The sequence below is a fragment of the Macaca mulatta genome, chromosome 11, assembly GCF_049350105.2.
Source record: "Macaca mulatta isolate MMU2019108-1 chromosome 11, T2T-MMU8v2.0, whole genome shotgun sequence".
Classification (NCBI taxonomy): Eukaryota; Metazoa; Chordata; class Mammalia; order Primates; family Cercopithecidae; genus Macaca; species Macaca mulatta.
In genome coordinates this window covers 100872895-100886353 of record NC_133416.1, presented here as the reverse complement: position 1 = coordinate 100886353, position 13459 = coordinate 100872895, and the positions used below count along the sequence as shown (strand labels likewise).

The following is a 13459-nucleotide window of genomic DNA, read 5'->3' as shown; positions in this document are numbered from 1 at the left end:
TGGTGTGAGAATAGACATATAGACCAAAGGAGCAGACAAGGGAGTCCAGAAATAGACCACAAATATAGAGTCAATTGATTTTCAACAAAAGTGCCAAGGTAATTCAATGGAGAAAGGATAGCTCTTCAACAAATGGTACTACAACAATTGGACATTCACACATCAAAACAAATGAACGTTGACCATTACTTCATACTATATACAAAAATTAACTTGAAATGGATTACAGACCTACACGTAAGTCAAAATTATAAAACTTCTGAGAAAACAGGATAAAATTATATGATCTTGAATTAGGCAAAGCTTTCTCAGAAAGGACACAAACATCTCAAACCATATAAGAAAAATTTGATACATTGGACCTTATCAAAATTAAAATGTTCTGCTCTTCAAAAGATGTCATATGAATGTAGCTCAATAAAGCTGCTATAAAAAAATAAACTTTTTTTCTTTTCTTTTCTTTCTTTCTTTTTTTTTTAAAGACACGGTCTTACTATGTTGACCAAGCTGGAATGCAATGTCACGATATCCACTCACTGCAACCTCCATCTCCCAAGTTCAAGCGATTCTCCTGCCTCAGCCTCCAGAGTAGCTGAGATTACAGGCATGTGCCACCATACCCAGCTAATTTTTTATTTTTAGTAGAGAAGGGGTTTCGCCAAGTTGGCCAGGCTGGTCTCAAACTCCTGACTTCAAGTGATCCACCCACCTCAACCTCCCAAAGTGCTGGGATTACCATGCCTGGGCAAAAAGATAATATTGAGAAAAAAATTTAAAGCCACAGACAGAAAAATTTTATAAAATTTTATGTCTATAACTTGTATCCAGAATATATAAAGAACTTTGACAGCTCAAACATAAAAATATTTTTTGAATCGAACTAAAAAATGATCAAAATATTTGAACAGACACTTTCACCAACAAATATACATATTAATGGAAAATTTGTTCATTAAAAGATGCTAATTTGAATTTTGGGGAATGTAAATTAAGATATGACAAAGTACCATTGCATACCCACTAGAATGTCTAAAATTACAAGGAGGGACATTATCAAACATTTGACAAGTGTATGGAGCAACTGAAACTCTCTTACATCGATGGTGGGAATGAAAAATAATAAAACCACTTTAAAACAGTTTGGCAGTTTTTATAAAATTAAATACACATTTACTGTATGATCCAGCAATACCACTCTCAGGGATTTATGCAAGAGAAATGAATTCATATGTCTATATAGAGACCTGTATTCACGTTACAATTACAACTTTATTCATAATAGCTGAAGACTGGAAACAGCCCAAATGTCCATTGACAGAGAAATGCATAAACAAATTCCACTACATTCAGACCATGGAATAATAGTCAGCAATGAAAAAAAGCAAACTACTGATTCATGCAACAATATGAATTATTCTCAAAACTGATATACTATTAGCAACCAGAAACAAAAGGCTATATTTTATTTGATTCCATTAATATTACATTCTGGAAAACAGATCAGCTATTGCCAGGAAGTGGGGGTGGGTGAGGAGATCAACTGCAAAGATGCATGAGAGGATTTCTGGAGTTGATGGACGTATTCTGTATCTTGTCAAGGCAGTTACATGACTGCAGGAAATCAACAATACTTACTGAATTATGTACAGTACAGGGGTAAATTTTGTTAAAATTAGTCCCTAATAAACCTGACTCTTAAAAGCAAAAGCAAAAGTAGAAAAGAACCACCTTAGAGAAGAACAAAGAAGGGGGAAAATGCTGATATCTTACATTATTCAGGCTAAGAGGTCAGTGTGTATGGAGGACTCCATGACGGAATAACCTTTCTTCCCACTAACCAATAATTTAGCATTTATATGGTGCTCACCCTGGGAAAACAAATAAGGAAGTTAAGAATTTATATTTATATATTTGCATTTTTTAATCCCTACCACTGGAAGGTCTAGATACACCTTCCAACCTTAATTCAGGTTGTTCAAGAAAGAATAGTTCAAGTTTAGTGAAATTACACATAGGAAAAGATATTGACATATCTTTAACACTAAAAATAGAATTAAAAAGGGTCTTTTACAGTTCCCCAAAGGAGGTAAAGATATTTTACACACATTCATTCTTAGCTCTTGATAGATCTATGGATGCATAGAAATTCAGACCCAGCAAGATGTTGTGGAACTAAATAGTTTTGCCCAAGAGAGAAACATGACTGGATTGACATGTTGGAAGTGCTAGAAGACACTCTGGCAGTCACAGTGTGGAAAGGGAATTTGATCAGGGCAAATCCAGATAGATAGACCTGGTTGCTGAAAGTATCCCTTGAACAGATGCTGAAGCCCTTGCCTAGGGAAATTGGGAGTGACAGAGTTAGAGGAAACAACTCAGTGAGACTCGGCCATTGGTCGAATGTGAGGGAGGGATGAGGGAGAAAGTAGCATGGGGGATCACATTAAGGTTTCTGACGTGGTGGAGGATGATGTTACACCAAGACTCTGGGAAGACGGTCAAGATAGCATGCTTGGGAAGAGGAAGTGTTCCCTTGTGACACCTATCCATGTTGATCTGGGCATTTCATCTTGGCTTTTTCTAGAACCCCTTCTCTGCCATAGTCAGGGTTTGGGGTCTCTCCTCTGTCTTCTCACATTATATTAAACTATGACATAATTAATAAATGATCTGTTAGGCCAGGCGCGGTGGCTCAAGCCTGTAATCCCAGCACTTTGGGAGGCCGAGGCGGGCGGATCACAAGGTCAGGAGATCGAGACCACAGTGAAACCCTGTCTCTACTAAAAATACAAAAAATTAGCCGGGCGCGGTGGCGGGCGCCTGTAGTCCCAGCTACTCAGGAGGCTGAGGCAGGAGAATGGCGTGAACCCAGGAGGCGGAGCTTGCAGTGAGCCGAGATCGCGCCACTGCACTCCAGCCTGGGCAACAGCGTGAGACTCCGTCTCAAAAAAAAAAATAAATAAAATAAATAAATAAATAAATAAATAAATAAATAAATGATCTGTTTTATGTCCACCTCTCCTGTTTAACTTGAAGCTACTCAAGGGCAGGATCTGTGACTTCTCCATCTTTAGATCAAGTCCAAACTCCTTATCATGGCTTAAAAGGTCTAGATGACCTTACTGTGGTATCCCTTCTTTCCTCTCAGCACCCCACAACTTCTCCACCAAGCCGTTCCTCTCTTACCTGCAGACTGTACATTGCTAGACCCTCTGCCTGGAATGTTCTTCCTCCTCACAGTCTGATATGGTTTGACTGTGTCCCCAACCAAATCTCATCTTGAAATGTAGCTCGCATAATTTCCATGTGTTGTGGGAGGGACCTGGTGGGAGATAATTGAATCATGGGGGCTGTTTCCCCCATACTGTTCTCATGGTAGTGAGTAAGTCTCATGAGATATGATGGTTTTATGAGGGGAAACCCTTTTACTTGACTCTCGCTCTCTCTCTTGCCTGCCGTCATATAAGACATGACTTTCGCCTTCTGCCATGATTGTGAGGCCTCCCCAGGCAGGTGGAGATGTGAGTCCATTAAGCCTTTTTTACTTTGTAATTTACTCAGTCTTGGGTATGTCTTTAACATCAGCATGAAAATGGGCTAATACACAGTCCCTCCTATACCTGGAAATGTCTTGATCACTTCTTGTTCTCAGCTAAGCCACTGTTTTCTTTAGGAAACCTTCAATAACCCCCAATCCTGTATAGGGGCCCTTCCAGAATATTCCCATGACACCTCTGCTTCCAGGTATATTAGTACCTACCACTCTGTTATAATTGCTTGTTTTCCCCATTACCCTCTAAGTTCCATCTCACCGTGGTAGCAGTTGTCATAATGTCTTAGTCCATTCAGGCTGCTATAACAAAATACCTTAGACTGGGCAATTTATAAACAACAGAAATGTATTCCTCATAGTTCTGGAGGCTGGGAAGTCCAAGATCAAAGTGCCAGCAGAGTCATTGGCTGGTGAGGGCTGCACTCCGCTTCAAAGATAGGGTCTTCTGGCTGCCTACTCATACGACAGTGGGGATGAACAAGCTCCCTCAGGCCTCTTTCCTAAGAGCACTAATCCCACAGATGAGGGCTCTGCCTCATGACCTAATAAGCTCCAAAAGGTTCCACCTCTTAATCATAGTACACTGGAGGCCGGGTGCAGTGGCTCACACCTGTAATCCCAGCACTTCGGGAGGCAGAGGCGGGCAGATCAATTGAAGTCGGGAGTTCGAGACCAGCCTGGCCAACATATTAAAACTCCGTCTTTACTAATAACACACAAAAAATTAGCCAGGTGTGGTGGCACTCGCCTGTAATCCCAGCTACTCAGGAGGCTGAGGCATGAGAATCGCCTGAACCCGGGAGGCAGAAGTTGGAGTGGGCTGAGATTGTGCCACTGAACTCCAGACTGAGGAACAGAGTGAAACTGTGTCTCAAAATGTGTGTGTATATATACACACACACACACACACACACACACAAATTTGGTGGGGACACAAACATTCAGGCTATAACAAATAATAAGAATTTTTAAAATAATGACAATATTGGCTAATATTTATTAGGTACGTAATATATGCCAGACATCCTACTGAGTATTTTGATGTATTAACTCACTTTGACTTTACTACAACCCTTCAGGGTGGGTCCTTTCACAGTCACATTTTACAGATCAGGAAACTGAAATATCGAGAAGCAAGTAACTTGCTCGAGGTCAACATTCTACAAAGAATATTAATAAACAACAGCTATTTATTTCATTCTCCCTGGTTCCTAGCATGATCCTGTCAGGGAATAGATGTTCAGTAAATGTTTGTGGACTTGATCTGACGTAAGCAGGTTGTACCTGAGCTGGCAGTGCTGCCTGGCACAGAAGAGAGGGCAGACCGGGCCAAATGCTCATAAACACAAGGCACCTATACCAGGCTTTGATGAACACTCTCTAGCACTGCTGCTTGGAGCCAGAAGAAGGCTTCTATATCTGACAGTTTGTATCCAGAACATATAAAGAACTTTTGGTCTGGACATGGTGGCTCACACCTGCAATCCTAGCACTTTGGGAGGTCAAGGTGGGAGAATTGCTTGAACCCAGGAGTTTGAGGACAGCCTGGTCAATATGGTGAGACTCCAACTCTACAAAAAAAAAAAAAAAAAAAGTTTTTTTAATTTTAAAAAGAACTTTTACAGCACTTCATTTTATTTATTTATATATATATATTTATATTTATATATATATTTTATTTTATTTATATATATATATTTTTATATATATATATATATTTTTTTTTTTTTTTGAGACGGGGTCTCACTCTGTCACCCAGGCTGGAGTGCAGTGGCGCAATCTTGGCTCACTGCAACCTCCACCTTCCCAGGTTCAAGTGATTCTCCTGCCTCAGTCTCCCGAGTAGCTGGGATTACAGGCGCCCGCCACCATGCCCGGCTAATTTTAGCATTTTTAGTAGAGGTGGGGTTTCACCATGTTGGCCAGGCTAGTCTCGAACTCCTGACCTCAGATCCACCCACCTTGGCCTCCCAAAGTGCTGGGATTACAGGTGTGAGCCACCACACCCAGCCAATAAAAAATATTTTCCAAAAATTGAACTAGTTGGGCACAGTGGCTCACACCTGTAATCCCAGCACTCTGGGAAACTGAGGGGGGCAGATCACCTGAGGTCAGGAGTTTGAGACCAGCCTGGCTAACATGGTGAAACCCCGTCCGTCTCTACTAAAAATTGCAAAATTAGCCAGGCGTGGTGGCGGGCGTCTGTAATCCCAGCTACTCGGGAGGCTGAGGCAGGAGAATCACTTGAACCTGGGAGATGGAGGTTGCAGTGAGCCAAGATTGTGCCACTGCACTACAACCTGGGTGACAGAGCGAGACTCCGTCTCAAAAAAAAAAAAAATTAAACTAAAAGATGGTCAAAATATTTGAACAGACAGTTTCACCAAAGAATACACATTAATAGCAAATTAGTTCATTAAAAAAATGCTAATAGGAATTTAGCATGGTCGAAAGCTGCTCTCAGTACAGCTCCAAGAAGCTTTTGTATTTCCAGGGAACATGCCCTAGACACAGGCATACAATCAACCCTGTGCTGACCTGGTGATCCTCCTTCTTCCCAAAATGATTCCACGTGCGCAGGCCGTCCTCCCCTCGCCTGCAGTGGCTGGTTCTCTCTTGCGGTCATGCAGTGGGGTTCCTGAAGACCTTCCTGGATAGCTACTAAGGCAAGTTCATGCATCTGATTAATGGAGGTGCCTCTGAGGCGGTTGTTCACCCTGCCTGTCAGCCATTCAGAGAAGGATCCTCAGAGAATATCCCAGAACAGAGTGGGCGGGACAGCAGTGGCTCCCAGCCTCAAGTGCACAGTAGTAACCCCTGCTGAGTTTTCAAAACACTGATACATAGAATGCACCCTAAATTAATTAAATCAGAATTCCTGGGGGTGGGACCCAGGCATCAGTATTTTTTAAGCACCCTGGAACATTCCACAGTCCAGACCCACTGCAGAGGCACTCAGTCTTGTTCTCTCTCTCTGGCCTCGGTCCCCTGGCCCAGGGTTTGAGAACAGTGGATGTCTGCCGTGTGAGATGGGATGGGTGAACCCTGGAGAGCAAGCGAGACCACGTAATCTCGAATGTGGTGAAGCCCTGCGGGGAGAAGCCAGCCTCTGTGCAGGGTTCTTGTGCTCTGAACGTCATAACCTGGTCTAAATGTTGAAAGGAAAGTGATACCTCCCCACTCACTCCTGAAGGGGCAGGAGGGGGTGGCTGTGGGAGTTGGATCTTTATCTCCAGGACTTGCTCTGTCCTCCTCTGAAGAACATCTGGAGCTTTCTACCCCTTAGAGATATTTATGTGTCTTTTACAGACTGGACACACAATCTCCAGGGAACAGTGGGGTGAAATGGTTTGCCTACATTCTCCTCACACTCAGATTTCTCCCTCCAGGGCCAATTTCAGAGGATCTGAGTTTTTAGTTTGTTCTGGCAAACCTCAGCATCTTTACATATCTCCTCATGATTTGGCTTTTGGCAATAACTGGCTGTGACCTGAGGTGTCCCTCCCTAGCCCTGCCCTGCCCCTGTACTTCTCTAGTTTCTTTTCTGAAGACAGCAGAGGGGAAATAGGGGGCACTAGAAAAAGGCATCAGACACAACAGCCTGAACAAAAGTGAAGGTGGTGGCAGCAATAATAATTATGACTATTACTATTAGTGCCGCTGCTAACATTTCCCGAGTATGTGCTTTGTTCCAACCACTGTGCCGGGCACTTTCAGGCATCCTTCTCTTTGTCCTCTCACCAAAGCGTATGAGGCAGGAAATGCAGGAAATAGCATCACCATTTTACCGAGGAAAAGAGGAAAGTCACACTGTGGAGCAATGCTTTGCGCCTTTTTAAAAGAAAGGACTGGCTGGGCGCTATGACTCATGCCTGTAATCCCAGCACTTTGGAAGGCCAAAGTGGGTGGATCACCTGAGGTCAGGAGTTCAAGACCAGCCTGGTCAACATAGTGAAACCCGTCTCTACTAAAAATACAAAAATTAGCCGGGTGTGGTGGCGGGCGCCTGTAATCCCAGCTACTCAGGAGGCTAAGGCAGGAGAATCGCTTGAACCCAGGAGGCGGAGGTTGCGGTGAGCTGAGATTGCGCCATTGCACTCCAGCCTGGGCAACAAGAGCAAAACTCCGTCTCAAAGCAAAAAAAAAAAAAAAAAAAGAAAGAAAAGAAAAAAGAAAAAAAAAGAAAAGAAAAGAAAGAAAGGAAAGATCAACTGCTTCTCAGGGTCACCTGGGAACTTGCTAGAAATGTAAATATTCTCTGGCCAGAGTTGAATTCATGGGTGTGCAACTAGTGTCGCCACACAGAACGTCAAAGCTGAAGTTTGATTTTACCTTCGAATTTGTGTTTACTAAGTCCAATTGGACAATAGAGCAAGCATGGGGGTTTGGAGACTTGGCTCACAGCTTGCCTCCCCTTTCCACCCTGGGTTCTCAGCACCTGCACCCCATCCTCCACACCCCACTTAGTCTTCCCACCCTGCCCAATGACCACTGCCACCCTCCACTCGAGGTGGCAGCTGGCTTGTGTTGATGAGAGGAGGCTTGTGTTTGCCATTGCCCTCTGTCCCTGGCGGGGGCCTGGGCACAAACACGGAGAGGATCGGGGTTGCATGCACACTGCGTGGTGCTCAGGCCAGGGCCAGGCAGCAGCTGTCCCCACTCTAGGGTGGCAGCACCAGTTCAATCCGTGGGCTACTTATCAGGGGCTTCTTCCCATCCCTGATCCAGGTACTAAGCGTGTCCTGGTGTGAGGCTGCAATTAGCATTGGTGGGCATGGTGGCCTGTCTGCTATGGACTAGGGCACTGAGCCAGTGGGAAGGGGAAATTGACTTCCCCACCCTAGGATGAGACCTCTACATATTCTTTTTCTTTTTTCCTGAGATGAAGCCTTGCTCTGTTGCCCAGGCTGGAGTGCAGTGGCATGATCTCAGCTCACTGCAACCTCCACCCCTTGGGCTAAAGTGATTCTCCTGCCCTAGCCTCCCGAGGAGCTAGGATTACAGGTGTGCACCACCACACTCAGCTAATTTTTGTATTTTTAGTAGAGATGGAGTTTCACCAGGTTGGCCAGGCTGGTCTCGAACTCTTCACCTCAGGTGATCCACCTGCCTTGGCCTCCCAAAGTGCTGGGTTTACAGGCATGAGCCATCCCGCCCGGCCTGCATTTTCCTTTTGCACGAGGCTTTGCAAATAATGTAGCCGGCCATAGCTCTGGCTGGCACAGACCAACTGAATCAAAGCTGTCATGGTGGGGCCCAGAAATCTACTTGAAGAAGCACTCCAGTGATTCTGCTGCATACTAGAGTTTGAGAACTGCTGAGTGACAGGGAAGCTGGGGAGAAAACCTGAAGGTGGCCAGACCATGTGGCCATGGAGAGCGGCAGCTTGGGGGTCCAACAGACCACGACTGAAATCCTAGTGTTTGCTGAATGACCATAAGCAAGACCCACAGCTCACTGTTGAACAATCATAGATGGGTATATATAATTCAGACACACTGGAAGCTATTCCTGAGAGAATGACCAGCCTGGTAAACTGGATAAAAGCCACGGTAAGATCTGTTTACCCTGAGAAGCGGGCTGCCCAACTCCACTTATCAATGCCAAGTGGAACACCCCAGAGGAAGCAACCAATAATATGCTTCATATGCAAGCCATTGGGAACTGGCTTTATAATGACGGGAATATTAACCTGGTGTTTTAAAAATATATTAACTAGTCTTTCTGAGCTTGCTTCCAATAGGCTCCAGTGTCCTACAGATGTGCCTCTTTTCTCTTTGAAGCTGAGAAACCAAGTCATGCTGAAGACCTGGAAATCCCAGCAGGCTGCAAACCAGCTGCAACCACCATGGGTCAGTCCTTTTGAGATGCTGCTGATTACCCACTCATCCGCCAAGTTAGCCAGTGTTAAGCCATGGATTCACCACACTCAGATAAAACCTGTCCCTCTGGCATCCCTCCAGAAAAAAACAGGCATGCTCTTGTGAACCCTAAGATGGCCTTAAGTTAATATTCAGTGCCCAGCCAAAGACCCTAAATCAGAAATCATAAATGGAACATGTGCTTTTCAGGTTGGCATTATTCTCCCCAAAACCCTTCTTGCATGCAGAATATAATGAACCAAAAACAATTTTTAATAATTTTTTTTTGAGACAGAGTCTCACTCTGTCACCCAGGCTGGAGTACAGTGGCGCAATCTCAGCTCACTGCAACCTTCACTTCTCAAGTTCAAGCAATTCTCATTCTTCAGCCTCCCAAGTGGCTAGGACTACAGGTGTGCACCATCACGCCCAGCTAATTTTTGTATTTTTAGTAGAGACAGGGTTTCATCACTTTGCTCAGGCTGGTCTTGAACTCCTGACCTCAAGTGAGCCACATCTGCCTCGGCCTCCCAGAGTGCTAGGATTACAGGCGTGAGCCACTGCACCCAGCTATGAATCAGAAATACTTTTTAATAGGCTTAGGATTGTTCTCTTGGATTCGTTAAGGGATTCACTTTAATACTTGGGCATTTTTTTTTTTTAATCATGGTGCTCCAACAAGCAGGATGCCAATCAGGTGCTCCTGAGCCCTTCAGATTCAGGGGTGATGTTTTCATTTCCCATCATTATCCCACAATGCACCCCTTAGCATTAAGTAGCCAAAAAGGTAGACAACCATATTCCCCATGATTGAAAAATTAATGAATAGAAAAAGGGGATTAAAACCAGCCCAATTGTCCCATAGAAATGTTATTACAGTTTTTAAAAGAAACATAAAAACCCTTCCTGTTTTTAAAATGTAAAACTTACATTTATCTCATCTGAATTCCTTCCTCAAAAAACAGACAGGCAAAAACAAAAACTTAAAACTCATCAGATCACTGTATCCAGACGGAGATGCCAGACCCCTCATCCATCATGATTACTTCCACACTCCTCCTTAATTCCTGTTTTCCCACCTTTCCTGCTATATAAAACCCTCAATTTTAGTCTGTCAAACACACTTGAGACTTTATCTCCTATTCTCCTTGGCTGCAACACCCCATTAAAGCTTTCTTCCCCGGCAATACTTATTGTCTCAGTGATTGGCATTCTGTGTAACAAGCAGCAGGACCTAGACTGGATCTCTGGTGTTTCAGTAGCATTACCTTTTAGTAAATGCTGTTGTGTTGTGCCCAGATTCCCTTTATGAAACCCAGCTCCCACAGGTTAAAGGGCTCAGCTCCACAAGACTTCAGACACAAGCCACAAATGGGGTCCCCAGGTGACCCACACTTCTGCCCCGTGGACTATGAATTCAGGGGTTCTGTGACTTTCCCCACCCAGCTTTGATAATTCACTAGAATCCTCACAGAACTCAGGAAAATGCCATACCTACTATTACGCTTTATTATGATGGACACACACGAGCAGCCAGATGGAGGGGTATTGAGGAAGGGTCTGAATGCAGGAGCCTCTGTCCCTGGGGAGGTGGGATGAGCCACTCTCCTGGATATGTTCACCAACTCAGAAGCTCTCCAAGCCCCATTGTGTAGGAATTTTTTTATGGCAGTTTCAGTAAGTACACATGATTGATTAAATCATTGGCCATTGGTGATTGAACTCCATCTCTAGCCTCTCTCCAGCTCTCAGAGGTGGGAGAGCAAGGCTGGAAGTTCTAACCTTCTCAGTACATGGTTGGTTTTTCCTGTGTCCAGGCCCCATCCTAAAGCTACCTAGGCCCCCTCTCCCCAGCAAAAATCATCTCATTTGCAAAAGAGTAATTTCCAAGGGGGTTAGGAGCTCTATGCTGGGAACCACAGACCAAGATTAATATATATTTTGTATTATACCACAGGTACCAGTCACCCTCCAGATCTAAGAATGGCTTCAGGCTGGGGCTATGGTCACCTCTTTACCCAGCTTCTCCCCTGCCCTATTCTGCTTCACTTGCATCCTTAAAGGTTTCACCCAAGAGCTCTTCTTCAAGATAGCACCTATAAAGCCAGACACCCTGGTATATGCCTATAATCCTAGCACTTTGGGAGGCCAAGGTAGGAGGATGGTTTGAGCCCAGGAGTTCAAGACCAGCCTGGACAACATAGTGAGGCCCCATCTCTACAAAAAAAATAATAAATTACCCAGGTGTGGTGCTGCATGCCTCTAGTCTCAGCTATTCAGGAGGCTGTGGCAGGAAGATGGCTTGAGCCCAGGAGGTCGAGGCTGCAGTGAGCTAAGATCATGCCACCGCACCCATCTTGGGCAACAAAGGGAGACCCTGTCTCTAAAGAAAATAAAAACAATTTACAACAGTAAGCACCTGTACACAAACCCCATCTCCAGCCCTGTTTCTAGGGCTTCCAATTTAACACACCGAGAGGCTGGGCATAGTGGCTCACGCCTATAATCCCAACACTTTGGGAGGCTGAGGTGAGTGGATCACTTGAGGTCAGGAGTTTGAGACCAGCCTGGCCAACATGGCAAAAACCCATCTCTACTGAAAATGCAAAAATTAGCTGGGCATGGTGGCACACGCCTGTACTCCCAGCTACTCAGGAGGCTGAGATAGGAGAATCAGTTGAACCCAGGAGGTGGAGGTTGCAGTGAGCCAAGATCACACCACTGTACCCCAGCCTGGGCAATGAAGGAAGACTCTGTCTCAATAAATAAATAAATAAATAAAATAAAATAAAACATACCTGGAGCTTTCTACATCCCATAGGTATCTGTGTGTCTTTCTCATGCCCTATTTGACGAAGAAATTCTTGAGCTCAAATCTATGTCTACTTTATCTTTGCCTTCTTGTAACACCTGTCTCAGTGTCTTGCACATATAGAATGCTCAGTAAAGTTTTTGGAATAAGTATTTCATATTTTGGAATCATTTACAGAGCAGGGGTTACCTTTCTGACTTGTTTTCTCTAGTTCTTATTCTGCACCCCCTGCCCTGCAAACCTGCCACATAAGCAGGTCATTTCTCCACCCCTCAAGATGAGGGCAAAGAACTTCAGAAACTGCTCACAAACAGGCCCCTGTGGAAATACCTCCAGGCCACTGGCATTCCTGCCTGCTGCCGGAGACCTGGGAGGCTGTTCACTGCCTTGAGTATTTTTGTTCTTTCCAACTTCTCTGCCCCATCAAGTTAAACAGTCCTTAAGAGTAAATAAATGTGGCAAAGATAAAACAAATATTTTTTTCCAATTGGATTGGTTCATTCCTTATGTGGGTTCAGATGAGGGAGAACCAGAATGTTTTGATTAAATCAGCCTTTGCCATTAGCTGATTTGCTCGTTTACTAAAGGGCTGTCGTATTTCTTGTCATTATCTACCAAAGTGCGAATTCTTGGTATTGTTGAAAGGACTGCTCTGAAAAGGGAAATGGCAAGCTTCCTTAACCTAATGTTCTCACATAGTGTAAAAACACTAAATCAAAAGCATCAGGCAAATGCAACCCTGTAGAATTGCAGAGCAGAGAAATAGGAGGCGTAAGTGGGTTCTCTCTACATCCCTTTCAAGAGTCTTACAGTGTGTTTCTGCTGACAAATTTTTCCACTTTCTTTTCTTTTCATATATTATATAGCCATCTCACCGGGGTGCTTCCATGGTTTGAGTTTCTGATAGGAAGATAGATAATGTTGCTCCCAGAGGTCCCTACAGTTTGGGAACCATGGTTCTTCCCAACTTAAAAGGTTTTCACGATCACATAAGATGCCATTGCATCATCACGGTGGTGGTGCTTTAGTTATTAGTCCTCCAAAGTGATGGTGACCTCATACTAGTACTAACGATGATGACGCTAGATAACAAGTATCGTGTATATCAGGCGTTGTTCTAGTACTTTACATAAATTAATGTATTCATTCTCATCACAACTCTATGAGGTAAGTACTTTAATATCCCCATTTTACACATGAAAAAACCTGGGGCTCACAGATGCTAAGTAACTC

General features: G+C 44.1%; 1 long non-coding RNA gene across 1 annotated transcript; it reads right to left on the bottom strand.

The window, feature by feature from the left end:
• Positions 1–4994: 4994 nt before the first annotated feature.
• Positions 4995–12340, bottom strand: LOC107000973 (uncharacterized). Its single transcript, XR_003720746.2, has 3 exons — positions 12213–12340; positions 6092–6211; positions 4995–5124 (listed from the first exon to the last, which is right to left on the bottom strand). It is a non-coding gene; the product is annotated as an uncharacterized LOC107000973 (long non-coding RNA).
• Positions 12341–13459: the final 1119 nt, after the last annotated feature.